This window comes from Coccinella septempunctata, chromosome 6, assembly GCF_907165205.1.
Source record: "Coccinella septempunctata chromosome 6, icCocSept1.1, whole genome shotgun sequence".
Classification (NCBI taxonomy): domain Eukaryota; kingdom Metazoa; phylum Arthropoda; class Insecta; order Coleoptera; family Coccinellidae; genus Coccinella; species Coccinella septempunctata.
The window spans coordinates 9704706-9721486 of record NC_058194.1 but is presented as its reverse complement, the minus strand read 5'-3'; positions in this window follow the sequence as shown (position 1 = coordinate 9721486).

Below are 16781 nucleotides of genomic sequence, written 5' to 3'. Positions count from 1 at the left end.
TTAACTTTAGAAAAGAGACTGTCCTCGTCATTAGATTTGAAGGAGAAATATAGTGAAGTTTTTCGAGATTACTTGAATCAGGGTCATATGAAAAAGTTTTCAACTTTAGATGAAACTTTTGATGTTTCTACTCTCGCACCGCAGTATTTCATTCCGCATCACGCTATTTTTAAAAATTCCACTACGACTCCGGTTAGAGTCGTATTCGATGCTAGCCTGAAAACAAATCCAAACTCCCTTTCGTTGAACGATTGCTTGTTTGCAGGCCCTAGACTGCAAATAGATATAGTGCAACTCTTTTTGAATTTTCGAATTTTCGAAATAGCTATCATTGCTGATTTATGTCAAATGTATAGACAGGTGAAATTAATTGAGGACCATCACCGATTTCAAAGGATATTGTGGCGCTTTTCACCCGAAGAATCAATTGACATCTATGAATTGACTACAGTTGCCTTCGGCGTGAAGGCCTCGCCGTTTTTAGCTTTGCGAGTAGTTCAACAGTTAGCTTCCGATGAATCACAAAAATTTCCACTCGCTTCGAAGATAGTTTCCAGAGATTTGTATGTGGATGATTTAACCACTAGTGTGGATAATATAGATGATGCAAAACTCTTGTTTTCTGAACTTACTGATATGTTTAGGTCAGGAGGTTTCCAAATTACAAAGTGGCACACTAATTCGGAGGAATTATTATCGAATATTCCTATAGAACAACGTTCTTCGATTTTTCAGTTCAACGATGAGAGTGAAATGGTGAAAGTGTTGGGTATTCGGTGGGATTCAGATGCGGATTTATTGTCTTTTAGTATAGAAAACTTTTTGGTTGAAGAAAAGATACTCAGCAAACGTGTAATTCTTTCAAAAATAAGTAGAATTTTCGATCCACTGGGCATTTTGGGTCCGGTTATTTTATATGCCAAGTTATTTATTCGGCAGTTGTGGGCTTTGAAGGTGGACTGGGATTCCAATCTTCCAAGTAATTTAATAGATAGATGGAGAAAATTTGAAACAGAAATTCCGCTTTTAAAAAATATTTCTATTCCTAGATGGTTAGGAGCAAACAATAACATTTGCATTTCATTGATTGGTTTCGCAGACGCATGCAGTGGTTCATACGGTGCTGCCATTTACTCACGCATAGTTGTTGGTCAACAAGTTTATGTCAATTTAATTTATTCTAAATCAAAAGTAGCTCCTTTAAAAGTAATATCAATTCCAAGACTGGAACTTTGCGCTGCTTTGTTGTTGTCCAAATTAATGAAGTATGTAGAATCCGTATATCGCGCCAGAGGTAAAGTTGAAAAAATATATGCCTGCAGTGATTCGCAGATCGCATTAGCTTGGATTTCGAGTTCACCTCATAGATGGCAAACATTTGTGGCTAATCGCGTATCATTAATCCAAACCAACATTTCTAGAGGAAATTGGTTTTTCGTTCAGGGCCGTGAAAATGTGGCTGATATTATTTCAAGAGGAATGTATCCCCGCGAATTCATAGAAAATAAGGATGTTTGGCTCTCAGGTCCGAAATGGTTAAAGGAAGACATTGAAAAGTGGCCTTTAGTAGGTATTAAAAATTTAGAGTTGCCTAATGATCTGCCTGAAAAACAGAAACTCACTTTCGTTTCTATAGTTGAAACTTCAGAGAATATTTTCTATTCTCTTATTCACAAATTTTCATCATTCCGAAGGTTATGTAACACTATGGTTTTCGTATTACGATTCACCAAATTATTACCTTATCGGAAAGAGATCGATATTCCTGATCTAGATGAAGCAGAAAAATATTTCATCAAAATACTACAGAAAATACGGTTTGCGGATCTTTTGTTGTGTTTGAAAAAAGGAGGAATAATTCCCTCAAATTTTAGGAATTTATCGCCATTCCTGGATACAGATGAGATTATTCGTGTAGGAGGCCGTATCTCAAATGCAGAAATAGGTTACAATCATAGACATCCTTATCTTCTTCCAAAAAACGAACATTTCGTGAAAATTTTGATAGATAATTATCATAGAAAAAATTTCCATACTGGTTCACATTTACTGCATTCTTTGATAAGGACAAAATATTGGATCATTTCCGCTCGTACTATGATTCGTCAGAGAGTCAGAGCTTGCAATATATGTTTCAGATTCAAACCTAAAGCTTCCTATCCATTGATGGGAAATTTACCTCCTTACCGAGTAAATATTCCGCAAAAACCATTTATAGATACCGGGGTTGATTATGCAGGTCCTTTTTCAATTACATTGACTCGACATAGAGGGGTGAAAACGCAAAAGGCTTATGTTTGTTTATTTGTCTGTTTGGCTACCAAAGCTTTACATTTAGAACTTGCGTCAGATTTATCTACTGACACATTTTTAGATTGCCTCAAAAGATTTTTGAGTTGAAGAGGCCCAATTCAGACCCTTTACTCGGATAGAGGAACGAATTTTGTAGGAGCAAAACGCCACTTAGATTCCTTGAAGAAATTCATCGATTCAAGCGATTACACACATTCTCTCAAAAACATTCTTACTGAGAATCAGATTAGTTGGAAATTTAATGTTCCATTAGCGCCTCATATGGGTGGTTTATGGGAGATTAATGTCAAATCGATGAAAACCCATTTGTTTAAGGCAATAGGACATCAAATTCTTTGTTATGAGGAATTCGCTACTGTTTTGGCCCAAATAGAAGCACTTTTGAATAGTCGCCCTTTATGTGGGTATATTAGTAGTGATCCATCCGATCCTGAAATGCTTACGCCCGCTCATTTTACTTTAAATACGCTACAGTGCTTACCATCAATTGACGTCTCAAATATCGCTTTGAATAGATTGAATAGAAAGCAACTACTGGATCAAATAGTTCAGTCGTACTGGAAGCGTTGGAAGAACGAGTATTTGAGCCAACTTCAGGTACGCACGAAGTGGACAAAAAATTCAAGTTCCCTCACACTCGGAACAATAGTTGTTCTTATGAATGAAAATACTCCTGTCCTTCAATGGCCTTTAGGTATCATAGTTGAGGTTTTTCCAGGAAAAGACGGTATTGTTAGAGCCGCCTCTGTCAGAACGAAACATGGAACATATCAAAGGCCAGTTACCAAATTGTGTCCTTTGCCGACACAATGAACGCACAGCTTTCAATTTTTTTTTGTAATTTTATCTTAGTTTTAATACGTTAGGTAATCATTAATAATTGGAGAATTAGTACCATTCCCCAATGGTGAGGGAGGATGTTTACGCATTTATTATTTTCTTGATTTTCTTTGCGTGAAAACATAAGGAGAACATCTGTCGATATCGTATCCACAAGATCGCGTATGAATTCAGTATTGTCTCGATTGTTCTGAGTTGAGGATATCGCTGTTTTATTATTATAGTTTAGATTATTATAGTTTTTCAGCCGCTCTTGAAATTCTGCTAAATTCATAGAAATTACCGCGAATATTAGAATAGAAACACCCGCTATATCAAAACTTTAGTTTCACCCGCTATTCACTATAGATTTGCTCGCAATAGTAGTTAGTGCTGCTAGTGTCTCCTGTTTTTTTGTGTGGAAGACAAGAAACGAAATAGAGGAAAGGGTGCTTGGTGAAGCCCTTCGCTCCTTTCTATCCTACAACCCAACCTTTATCCAGTGATTCACGAAGGGTAACATACGCTAGCAAGGATTTGGTTTTTGGTGAGTTGAATTCTCAGCAATTTCCACATTATTTTTGAAAACTATACAGTCCATTATAATTCGCCAAAACATCTATTTTTCATCCCCCTAAATGTTAGGGGTAGTCCACCCCTAAATTTTTTTTTGTATTTTTCAGACAAAATTTTTAATTTCTATTTTTTTATGATACAACATACAAAAATACATACAATCCTCAATTTTCACCCTTCTACGATCAACCCTTATTTTTTAATAGCCATTTTAGTAATTTAATCATTAGGAAATTATTTATATGGCAAAACAACGTTTGCCGGGTCAGCTATCTATGAGAATTGGCCAACATCTATTTTTCATCCCCCTAAATGTTAGGGGTAGTCCACCCCTAAATTTTTTTTTGTATTTTTTAGACAACATTTTTAATTTCTATTTTTTTATGATACAACATACAAAAATACATACAATCCTCAATTTTCACCCTTCTACGATCAACCCTTATTTTTTAATAGCCATTTTAGTAATTCAACCATTAGGAATTTATTTATATGGCAAAACAACGTTTGCCGGGTCAGCTATCTATGAGAATCGGCCAACATCTATTTTTCATCCCCCTAAATGTTAGGGGTAGTCCACCCCTAAATTTTTATTTTATTTTTTAGACAAAATTTTTAATATCTATTTTTTTATGATACAACATGGAAATTATTTATATGGCAAAACAACGTTTGCCGGGTCAGCTAGTCTAACTTGAAAATGATATATTTATACAGAAAATAATGTCAATATTTTCGTAATATAATAAAATGGAAACATGAAAAATATCTATGTGGAGGAATATAATCAAGAAGTTGGTCTTAACCACGGACAAAAGAAAAAGAAGACCTGGTATACAATAATAAATACCGAAGGCAACATTTTCAACGTGCACAACTGAACTGGACGTCCTAGAGTAGGTACTCTGCATAATACTGGGGGAGGCCGCTTGTAACATTTCTGTGGGCGGAATACGCTGAAATGAAATATTCCATTTGATTTTCATAGTGAACCCGCGATCGTATGAAACACTCCATAACATGAACACAGAATTTTTTGTATGGACTACTATGTGATATGAACAAAGTAGAATCTCACTATTAAGAACTTGTTATAACTTGTCTATTTTATTCAAAAGAGGGGATTGGTTTTCACGATTTATCGTTAGTTATCCATTAACGGTTCGCGCTTTAGATATTTGCCTCACTATACTATTACTAGTTCTAGAAGACATCAATGAAGGGCTGAGTGTTTAGTTTATTATTTCGTTCCTCGAGGATAGAAAATTTAGGGTTAAAACTGACGATGGTCATTCTGATCTATTTGAACAACTAATGAGCACTCCTCAGGGAAGTGTATTGAGGCCATCTATCTTTATACTTTATATAAATGACCTCCATGAGTATATAAATGATAGTGAGGTTTTTATATATGCGGTCGATACATGATAAATGTAAAAATCGTCTTACAGAAAAAATGAGATTGGTGATTAAGAGTTTTGAGGACTGGTGTAGAAAAACCATCCCTTGATCGATATGGAAAAGGCAGTTCTTCTTGATATGTCTCAGCGGGTAAAATGTCCTCGATCAATGTTGAAAATAAGGTCTTGTAACCAATGACGGCTCGTCAGGGTATGCAGGGTCGATCAAAATAATCGAGAAATAGAAAATATCTATAATTATTCTGTTCTTCAAAACTTATTCCAAATGATCAATTTTATTCAAATCTAGATCAATTCCTGAAACTTTTTAGGGTTTTCACCCCCAATCTCTTCAGTTGTAAATTGTGTGGTGGCAAACCTGGTAAATCCAATGTGTTCAAAAACTCAGTGGGATAATTTGTAGTTTCATTCTCGTTTATTCCACTATCTACAGATTTAAAACAAAGCAGTGGACCAATAATTTTACTTTGAATGATCAAATTTAACTGATCAACGTCTTTGTTTTTTGCCGCAAGAATGGCTCGTTCACTGAACCAGTTCAGGTTTTTGTGGTTGGCACTTATATTTGGAAATACTTTGCTTATGAGCTCATCCTTGGTTGATACAAAAGTGCAGAAATTTGGAGGAAATGATATCAAACCTGTTGATTGATCGACCGGAACACGGCCATTACCTATATCCAGCAATTGTACAAAGAAAATTCTGGCAGATGGATCACTCAACAATGCAACTCGCATGTTTGTAGTTAATTGTAGTTTTCACACATGGTGCCACAAAGTTGATGATTTTAGGCAAGCATTAATTTCATCGACAGGCGTGGATTTTGCAATGTAATGTTTGTCGACCAGACACCATTCACCAGACAATAAAATCAATGCGCCCTCAAAACATCTTGAATCATTGCGCATGTCTTTCATGGCCCGATCGAGTGCTTTCAATGCTCGTTTATGTGCCATGGTGCATTCATCCCAGATAATTATTTTACTTGCAGTCAGAACCTTTGCCACTGCTGAGTGCTTTGCAATATTGCATGTTGGGTACTCAACTGTCTGCAGGTTTAACGGTAACTTAAACGCAGAATGAGCTGTTCTGCATCCCTCTAGCAACGTGGCTGCTATTCCAGAATAAGCGACTGCTACTGCAATTTCTGATTTTGCACGAATATAGGCTAAAATTATTGAGATTAGTAAAGTTTTACCGGTTCCCAATCAAGGAAAAATAAGCCCCCATTCCCTTCTTCAATTGTCTTCATTATCCTTTCATGAACTCCCTGTAGTTGCTAATTGAATGGTGGTACATTTGTTTGTACTAATTGGTTTAAGGCATCTCGATCATACTCTCGTTCGCGTTCCAATTCTCTATTGAAAACGTCCTTAGTTCCACGATGAGGCGATGGCATTCCTAACTCAACCAACAAACTGCCAGACATGAGATAACACAGGTCTTCGATCATATCAAAGCATGGATTTGATGGAAAGCATGCCGAAATACTGATGACAAATAATGTGCGAATTTGGCTTGCAGATGCAGAAACATTGCTTCAGCGATTGTTATATCCCAGTGAGTATCGCTTTCAAGCAGATTGAGCTCTTGACATGCAGCACGAAATGTTGGATACACAACACCACCGACAGTTCGAAGAGACTCGAAAGATGTCGGCCTACGAACGTTCACCAGCGATAATCGCAAGTAGAAACATTCGCCATTTTTCGGATGAACTGTGTAAATGCGACCAAGAGCATCAGTTGAACGTACAGGGTGGGCAAAATTCGTTTTCTACTGAAAGGATCTCGAGAACTATAGCAGCTAGAAGAAAACGGACGACACATTCTCGAGCTCTTTTTTCTTGACTAATCCAAAACTGAAAACAGATCCAGCCTAACGTTCATAGATTTTGAGTTATGAACGAAAATTGGGAAATTGTCATTTTCAATGAAGCTGAATAACTCTTTTATTTGAACTCGTATTCGAAATCCATTGTTACATTCTACAGGCACTTTTTTATGAGGAATTCGAATATGATATTGTCAAATTTTTTGATCCAGTCATTTTCGAAATACGACAGGGATTTCTGATTTTTCAAATGTAAACTATAGTTGGAAGTCCTTTCATTCTGCTGCAATTTTTTTGCTGAATTCAGAAATGTATCATATGTCGCTATTCACATGAATATAACATAAGAAAAAAAATTCAATACTTTTCCTGCTTTTCGATTCACTGTTGAATTTTTAGTAGGCTAGCGTAACAATAGCGACCGTTGAAAATGCATTATGGTTTGTGAACTCCACATAATCCTATGTGAACTCAACCTTGTGTGATAGGAATCACAGACTGTCGAATAATTATTTCTTTTATATATCGAGATCGATATCCTTTAAAAGAGAGTACGACTCGTCTAATTATTAAAGAAGAAAATTTATTCAATTATCGTTTTTCAATTCATGAAAGAAACTTAAAGAGTCATATATATATATATATATATATATATATATATATATATATATATATATATATATTGTGAAAGTTTTGGTTTTTACCTAGCATATAATATGTTGAGTTTGAATTGATTGGGCATCTAGGTCTTCAAAAAAGTTGTAAACAATTTTACTTTGTATAGTATAAACGTTTCGGCGCATCCGCCTTCTTCAGTATACATAAATCATAAATCGACATTGTTCATTTTTGCTCTTTTCTGGTCGGTATTGTTGTGTTATTTGTTTGTCATATTTATCAGCGAGATATTTACAATTATATGTGATGTGATCTGTTTTGAGTTTCAAGAAATTTGGGCATAGTTTTTGTTGCTTGCACTTAAGTAAAAATATTCTCCTTGTCTTTGCCCTAGCTAGCTTGTCTACTAGTTTTTGAATGTTTCCTTGTGTGAGCTGTTCTGTCCTATGTTGACGATCCATAATGCTTTCTTCCCCCTGCATTAATATATTGTGAAAGTTTTGGTTTTTACCTAGCATATAATATGTTGAGTTTGAATTGATTGGGCATCTAGGTCTTCAAAAAAGTTGTAAACAATTTTACTTTGTATAGTATAAACGTTTCGGCGCATCCGCCTTCTTCAGTATACATAAATCATAAATCGACATTGTTCATTTTTGCTCTTTTCTGGTCGGTATTGTTGTGTTATTTGTTTGTCATATTTATCAGCGAGATATTTACAATTATATGTGATGTGATCTGTTTTGAGTTTCAAGAAATTTGGGCATAGTTTTTGTTGCTTGCACTTAAGTAAAAATATTCTCCTTGTCTTTGCCCTAGCTAGCTTGTCTACTAGTTTTTGAATGTTTCCTTGTGTGAGCTGTTCTGTCCTATGTTGACGATCCATAATGCTTTCTTCCCCCTGCATTAATATATTGTGAAAGTTTTGGTTTTTACCTAGCATATAATATGTTGAGTTTGAATTGATTGGGCATCTAGGTCTTCAAAAAAGTTGTAAACAATTTTACTTTGTATAGTATAAACGTTTCGGCGCATCCGCCTTCTTCAGTATACATAAATCATAAATCGACATTGTTCATTTTTGCTCTTTTCTGGTCGGTATTGTTGTGTTATTTGTTTGTCATATTTATCAGCGAGATATTTACAATTATATGTGATGTGATCTGTTTTGAGTTTCAAGAAATTTGGGCATAGTTTTTGTTGCTTGCACTTAAGTAAAAATATTCTCCTTGTCTTTGCCCTAGCTAGCTTGTCTACTAGTTTTTGAATGTTTCCTTGTGTGAGCTGTTCTGTCCTATGTTGACGATCCATAATGCTTTCTTCCCCCTGCATTAATATATTGTGAAAGTTTTGGTTTTTACCTAGCATATAATATGTTGAGTTTGAATTGATTGGGCATCTAGGTCTTCAAAAAAGTTGTAAACAATTTTACTTTGTATAGTATAAACGTTTCGGCGCATCCGCCTTCTTCAGTATACATAAATCATAAATCGACATTGTTCATTTTTGCTCTTTTCTGGTCGGTATTGTTGTGTTATTTGTTTGTCATATTTATCAGCGAGATATTTACAATTATATGTGATGTGATCTGTTTTGAGTTTCAAGAAATTTGGGCATAGTTTTTGTTGCTTGCACTTAAGTAAAAATATTCTCCTTGTCTTTGCCCTAGCTAGCTTGTCTACTAGTTTTTGAATGTTTCCTTGTGTGAGCTGTTCTGTCCTATGTTGACGATCCATAATGCTTTCTTCCCCCTGCATTAATATATTGTGAAAGTTTTGGTTTTTACCTAGCATATAATATGTTGAGTTTGAATTGATTGGGCATCTAGGTCTTCAAAAAAGTTGTAAACAATTTTACTTTGTATAGTATAAACGTTTCGGCGCATCCGCCTTCTTCAGTATACATAAATCATAAATCGACATTGTTCATTTTTGCTCTTTTCTGGTCGGTATTGTTGTGTTATTTGTTTGTCATATTTATCAGCGAGATATTTACAATTATATGTGATGTGATCTGTTTTGAGTTTCAAGAAATTTGGGCATAGTTTTTGTTGCTTGCACTTAAGTAAAAATATTCTCCTTGTCTTTGCCCTAGCTAGCTTGTCTACTAGTTTTTGAATGTTTCCTTGTGTGAGCTGTTCTGTCCTATGTTGACGATCCATAATGCTTTCTTCCCCCTGCATTAATATATTGTGAAAGTTTTGGTTTTTACCTAGCATATAATATGTTGAGTTTGAATTGATTGGGCATCTAGGTCTTCAAAAAAGTTGTAAACAATTTTACTTTGTATAGTATAAACGTTTCGGCGCATCCGCCTTCTTCAGTATACATAAATCATAAATCGACATTGTTCATTTTTGCTCTTTTCTGGTCGGTATTGTTGTGTTATTTGTTTGTCATATTTATCAGCGAGATATTTACAATTATATGTGATGTGATCTGTTTTGAGTTTCAAGAAATTTGGGCATAGTTTTTGTTGCTTGCACTTAAGTAAAAATATTCTCCTTGTCTTTGCCCTAGCTAGCTTGTCTACTAGTTTTTGAATGTTTCCTTGTGTGAGCTGTTCTGTCCTATGTTGACGATCCATAATGCTTTCTTCCCCCTGCATTAATATATTGTGAAAGTTTTGGTTTTTACCTAGCATATAATATGTTGAGTTTGAATTGATTGGGCATCTAGGTCTTCAAAAAAGTTGTAAACAATTTTACTTTGTATAGTATAAACGTTTCGGCGCATCCGCCTTCTTCAGTATACATAAATCATAAATCGACATTGTTCATTTTTGCTCTTTTCTGGTCGGTATTGTTGTGTTATTTGTTTGTCATATTTATCAGCGAGATATTTACAATTATATGTGATGTGATCTGTTTTGAGTTTCAAGAAATTTGGGCATAGTTTTTGTTGCTTGCACTTAAGTAAAAATATTCTCCTTGTCTTTGCCCTAGCTAGCTTGTCTACTAGTTTTTGAATGTTTCCTTGTGTGAGCTGTTCTGTCCTATGTTGACGATCCATAATGCTTTCTTCCCCCTGCATTAATATATTGTGAAAGTTTTGGTTTTTACCTAGCATATAATATGTTGAGTTTGAATTGATTGGGCATCTAGGTCTTCAAAAAAGTTGTAAACAATTTTACTTTGTATAGTATAAACGTTTCGGCGCATCCGCCTTCTTCAGTATACATAAATCATAAATCGACATTGTTCATTTTTGCTCTTTTCTGGTCGGTATTGTTGTGTTATTTGTTTGTCATATTTATACTATACAAATAACACAACAATACCGACCAGAAAAGAGCAAAAATGAACAATGTCGATTTATGATTTATGTATACTGAAGAAGGCGGATGCGCCGAAACGTTTATACTATACAAAGTAAAATTGTTTACAACTTTTTTGAAGACCTAGATGCCCAATCAATTCAAACTCAACATATTATATGCTAGGTAAAAACCAAAACTTTCACAATATATTAATGCAGGGGGAAGAAAGCATTATGGATCGTCAACATAGGACAGAACAGCTCACACAAGGAAACATTCAAAAACTAGTAGACAAGCTAGCTAGGGCAAAGACAAGGAGAATATTTTTACTTAAGTGCAAGCAACAAAAACTATGCCCAAATTTCTTGAAACTCAAAACAGATCACATCACATATAATTGTAAATATCTCGCTGATAAATATGACAAACAAATAACACAACAATACCGACCAGAAAAGAGCAAAAATGAACAATGTCGATTTATGATTTATGTATACTGAAGAAGGCGGATGCGCCGAAACGTTTATACTATACAAAGTAAAATTGTTTACAACTTTTTTGAAGACCTAGATGCCCAATCAATTCAAACTCAACATATTATATGCTAGGTAAACACCAAAACTTTCACAATATATTAATGCAGGGGGAAGAAAGCATTATGGATCGTCAACATAGGACAGAACAGCTCACACAAGGAAACATTCAAAAACTAGTAGACAAGCTAGCTAGGGCAAAGACAAGGAGAATATTTTTACTTAAGTGCAAGCAACAAAAACTATGCCCAAATTTCTTGTAACTCAAAACAGATCACATCACATATAATTGTAAATATCTCGCTGATAAATATGACAAACAAATAACACAACAATACCGACCAGAAAAGAGCAAAAATGAACAATGTCGATTTATGATTTATGTATACTGAAGAAGGCGGATGCGCCGAAACGTTTATACTATACAAAGTAAAATTGTTTACAACTTTTTTGAAGACCTAGATGCCCAATCAATTCAAACTCAACATATTATATGCTAGGTAAAAACCAAAACTTTCACAATATATTAATGCAGGGGGAAGAAAGCATTATGGATCGTCAACATAGGACAGAACAGCTCACACAAGGAAACATTCAAAAACTAGTAGACAAGCTAGCTAGGGCAAAGACAAGGAGAATATTTTTACTTAAGTGCAAGCAACAAAAACTATGCCCAAATTTCTTGAAACTCAAAACAGATCACATCACATATAATTGTAAATATCTCGCTGATAAATATGACAAACAAATAACACAACAATACCGACCAGAAAAGAGCAAAAATGAACAATGTCGATTTATGATTTATGTATACTGAAGAAGGCGGATGCGCCGAAACGTTTATACTATACAAAGTAAAATTGTTTACAACTTTTTTGAAGACCTAGATGCCCAATCAATTCAAACTCAACATATTATATGCTAGGTAAAAACCAAAACTTTCACAATATATTAATGCAGGGGGAAGAAAGCATTATGGATCGTCAACATAGGACAGAACAGCTCACACAAGGAAACATTCAAAAACTAGTAGACAAGCTAGCTAGGGCAAAGACAAGGAGAATATTTTTACTTAAGTGCAAGCAACAAAAACTATGCCCAAATTTCTTGAAACTCAAAACAGATCACATCACATATAATTGTAAATATCTCGCTGATAAATATGACAAACAAATAACACAACAATACCGACCAGAAAAGAGCAAAAATGAACAATGTCGATTTATGATTTATGTATACTGAAGAAGGCGGATGCGCCGAAACGTTTATACTATACAAAGTAAAATTGTTTACAACTTTTTTGAAGACCTAGATGCCCAATCAATTCAAACTCAACATATTATATGCTAGGTAAAAACCAAAACTTTCACAATATATTAATGCAGGGGGAAGAAAGCATTATGGATCGTCAACATAGGACAGAACAGCTCACACAAGGAAACATTCAAAAACTAGTAGACAAGCTAGCTAGGGCAAAGACAAGGAGAATATTTTTACTTAAGTGCAAGCAACAAAAACTATGCCCAAATTTCTTGAAACTCAAAACAGATCACATCACATATAATTGTAAATATCTCGCTGATAAATATGACAAACAAATAACACAACAATACCGACCAGAAAAGAGCAAAAATGAACAATGTCGATTTATGATTTATGTATACTGAAGAAGGCGGATGCGCCGAAACGTTTATACTATACAAAGTAAAATTGTTTACAACTTTTTTGAAGACCTAGATGCCCAATCAATTCAAACTCAACATATTATATGCTAGGTAAAAACCAAAACTTTCACAATATATTAATGCAGGGGGAAGAAAGCATTATGGATCGTCAACATAGGACAGAACAGCTCACACAAGGAAACATTCAAAAACTAGTAGACAAGCTAGCTAGGGCAAAGACAAGGAGAATATTTTTACTTAAGTGCAAGCAACAAAAACTATGCCCAAATTTCTTGAAACTCAAAACAGATCACATCACATATAATTGTAAATATCTCGCTGATAAATATGACAAACAAATAACACAACAATACCGACCAGAAAAGAGCAAAAATGAACAATGTCGATTTATGATTTCTGTATACTGAAGAAGGCGGATGCGCCGAAACGTTTATACTATACAAAGTAAAATTGTTTACAACTTTTTTGAAGACCTAGATGCCCAATCAATTCAAACTCAACATATTATATGCTAGGTAAAAACCAAAACTTTCACAATATATTAATGCAGGGGGAAGAAAGCATTATGGATCGTCAACATAGGACAGAACAGCTCACACAAGGAAACATTCAAAAACTAGTAGACAAGCTAGCTAGGGCAAAGACAAGGAGAATATTTTTACTTAAGTGCAAGCAACAAAAACTATGCCCAAATTTCTTGAAACTCAAAACAGATCACATCACATATAATTGTAAATATCTCGCTGATAAATATGACAAACAAATAACACAACAATACCGACCAGAAAAGAGCAAAAATGAACAATGTCTATTTATGATTTATGTATACTGAAGAAGGCGGATGCGCCGAAACGTTTATACTATACAAAGTAAAATTGTTTACAACTTTTTTGAAGACCTAGATGCCCAATCAATTCAAACTCAACATATTATATGCTAGGTAAAAACCAAAACTTTCACAATATATTAATGCAGGGGGAAGAAAGCATTATGGATCGTCAACATAGGACAGAACAGCTCACACAAGGAAACATTCAAAAACTAGTAGACAAGCTAGCTAGGGCAAAGACAAGGAGAATATTTTTACTTAAGTGCAAGCAACAAAAACTATGCCCAAATTTCTTGAAACTCAAAACAGATCACATCACATATAATTGTAAATATCTCGCTGATAAATATGACAAACAAATAACACAACAATACCGACCAGAAAAGAGCAAAAATGAACAATGTCGATTTATGATTTATGTATACTGAAGAAGGCGGATGCGCCGAAACGTTTATACTATACAAAGTAAAATTGTTTACAACTTTTTTGAAGACCTAGATGCCCAATCAATTCAAACTCAACATATTATATGCTAGGTAAAAACCAAAACTTTCACAATATATTAATGCAGGGGGAAGAAAGCATTATGGATCGTCAACATAGGACAGAACAGCTCACACAAGGAAACATTCAAAAACTAGTAGACAAGCTAGCTAGGGCAAAGACAAGGAGAATATTTTTACTTAAGTGCAAGCAACAAAAACTATGCCCAAATTTCTTGAAACTCAAAACAGATCACATCACATATAATTGTAAATATCTCGCTGATAAATATGACAAACAAATAACACAACAATACCGACCAGAAAAGAGCAAAAATGAACAATGTCGATTTATGATTTATGTATACTGAAGAAGGCGGATGCGCCGAAACGTTTATACTATACAAAGTAAAATTGTTTACAACTTTTTTGAAGACCTAGATGCCCAATCAATTCAAACTCAACATATATATATATATATATATATATATATATATATATATATATATATATATATATATATATATATATATATATATATATATATATATGCTGGGAAGCTGTAGATTAGAAGCTCCTGTCACTAGAAGCATGATGCAGGGCGGTAGAGGGCAGCGGGCTGGCCCTCTTCGGAGCCGTCTGGAGGTAGAGCCTGTTGGGGTCAGCTGTGGGGCAAGCGGCGCAGCCCCCCGAGATGGCACCGTAAGCCATAGCATCAGGAACATCAGAAGAGTCAGAAGAAGTATCAGTTTGGACGGAATCAGAAACCGTCCCGCTGAACCTCAGACAACACATGGAAGAACACGTTGGACGGAGGAAGAGAATATCCTCATTATTTTATTGCTGAGGAACTACGCCAACAAAATACGGAACAAAGAACGTATCGACAAATCCTGACCACCACTTGGAATGAGATCAATCCGAGTAGGCTCTCATATCCGAATCTGCTGGCAAATAGGGTTAGATGGATATTGGAAAATGAAAAATTTTCAAGCGTCGAACTCGAATCCATCAGAAAAAGCGTGAGACCATACGCCCCAGACCCAACTCATGGCGCTACCATCACTGAGGAGGCAAACCCCGAACAACAGGTTCAAGCGACGCTTGAGTACAGGAAAACAGAGAAAGTCCTCAGAAGGTTCATACAGATGTATGCCAAGATCAATCCTCACGAGAGGCCAAGAATACCAAGACTCAAAGGATCACTGAAGATATTGGAAAGTGTTAGAAGGACAAATGAAATAATGAAAAAAATCATGCCAGACAATCTCAACATCGAGCAAGTCACTGACTATGTTTATGCCGGGGCTGCAACTGTGTGCGAAGAAAATAACGTGAGGCTAATTGTTACCAAAAGCCGAATACGAGAGAACAGAGCACCACCATGGAAGATCCGCCTGGAAAAAAAAATAGAGAGTATACGATCAAAAATAGGAGTGCTACATACTTACCTGAACTCCAACTCGCCATCCAGAAAAACAACTAAAAAGATCTCATGCATAGCATCAGAACACAATGTAAGAGGTAGAGATGGACCCTTCAAGCAAAAACTTATGGTATTATATGACACCCTGAAACAGAAAGCACAAGCATTAGGGAATAGGGTGAAACGATATAATGAAAGGGTAAGAAGGTACAAGATTAACCAGTTGTACTATAAAAACCAAAAACAGTTCTACCGACAACTAGAGGAAACAACTACAGCTGAAGAGGATTTCCCAAAACCCGATGAAATGCGCACAACATGGGAAGAAATCTGGAGCGACAAGGGAGAGCATGATGATGGGGCGTCTTGGGTACGGGAAGCAGGAGAGGAATCAAAAAATTATGTCATGGATCAGGTTACCATCACTGTTGATGATGTTAGAGCAACATTAAAAAAAAACATGCAACTGGTCTGCGGCGGGACCCGATGGGCTCCATAATTACTGGTGGAAGCACTTCAGCTCCACACACAAAAAGATAGCAAAGTTATTTCAGCAGGCCTTGGTGAATCCATCTCAATTACCGAACACCCTAACACTTGGCATAACTCACATGATTCCGAAGGGGCCGAAAAACAATAATCCCAAAGATTATAGGCCAATTACCTGCTTACCTGTCGTATATAAAATCCTGACAGGAGTGATAACCCAAAAAATCTGGAAACATGTTGGAAAAAACAAAATTCTAGCACGTGAACAGAATGGATGCCTAAAAGATGCAAAGGGTAGCAAGGAGTTGCTTATTGTTGATTCACTCATTACCAAACAAGCGAAAAAGAAACAACGTAATATATCGATGGCATGGATTGATTATAGAAAAGCCTTCGATTCTATACCACATTCATGGCTGCTAAAAACTTTAAGATTATATGGAGTATCGGAGGCGATAATCAATCTCCTCAAATATCTCATGCTGACATGGAGAACAAG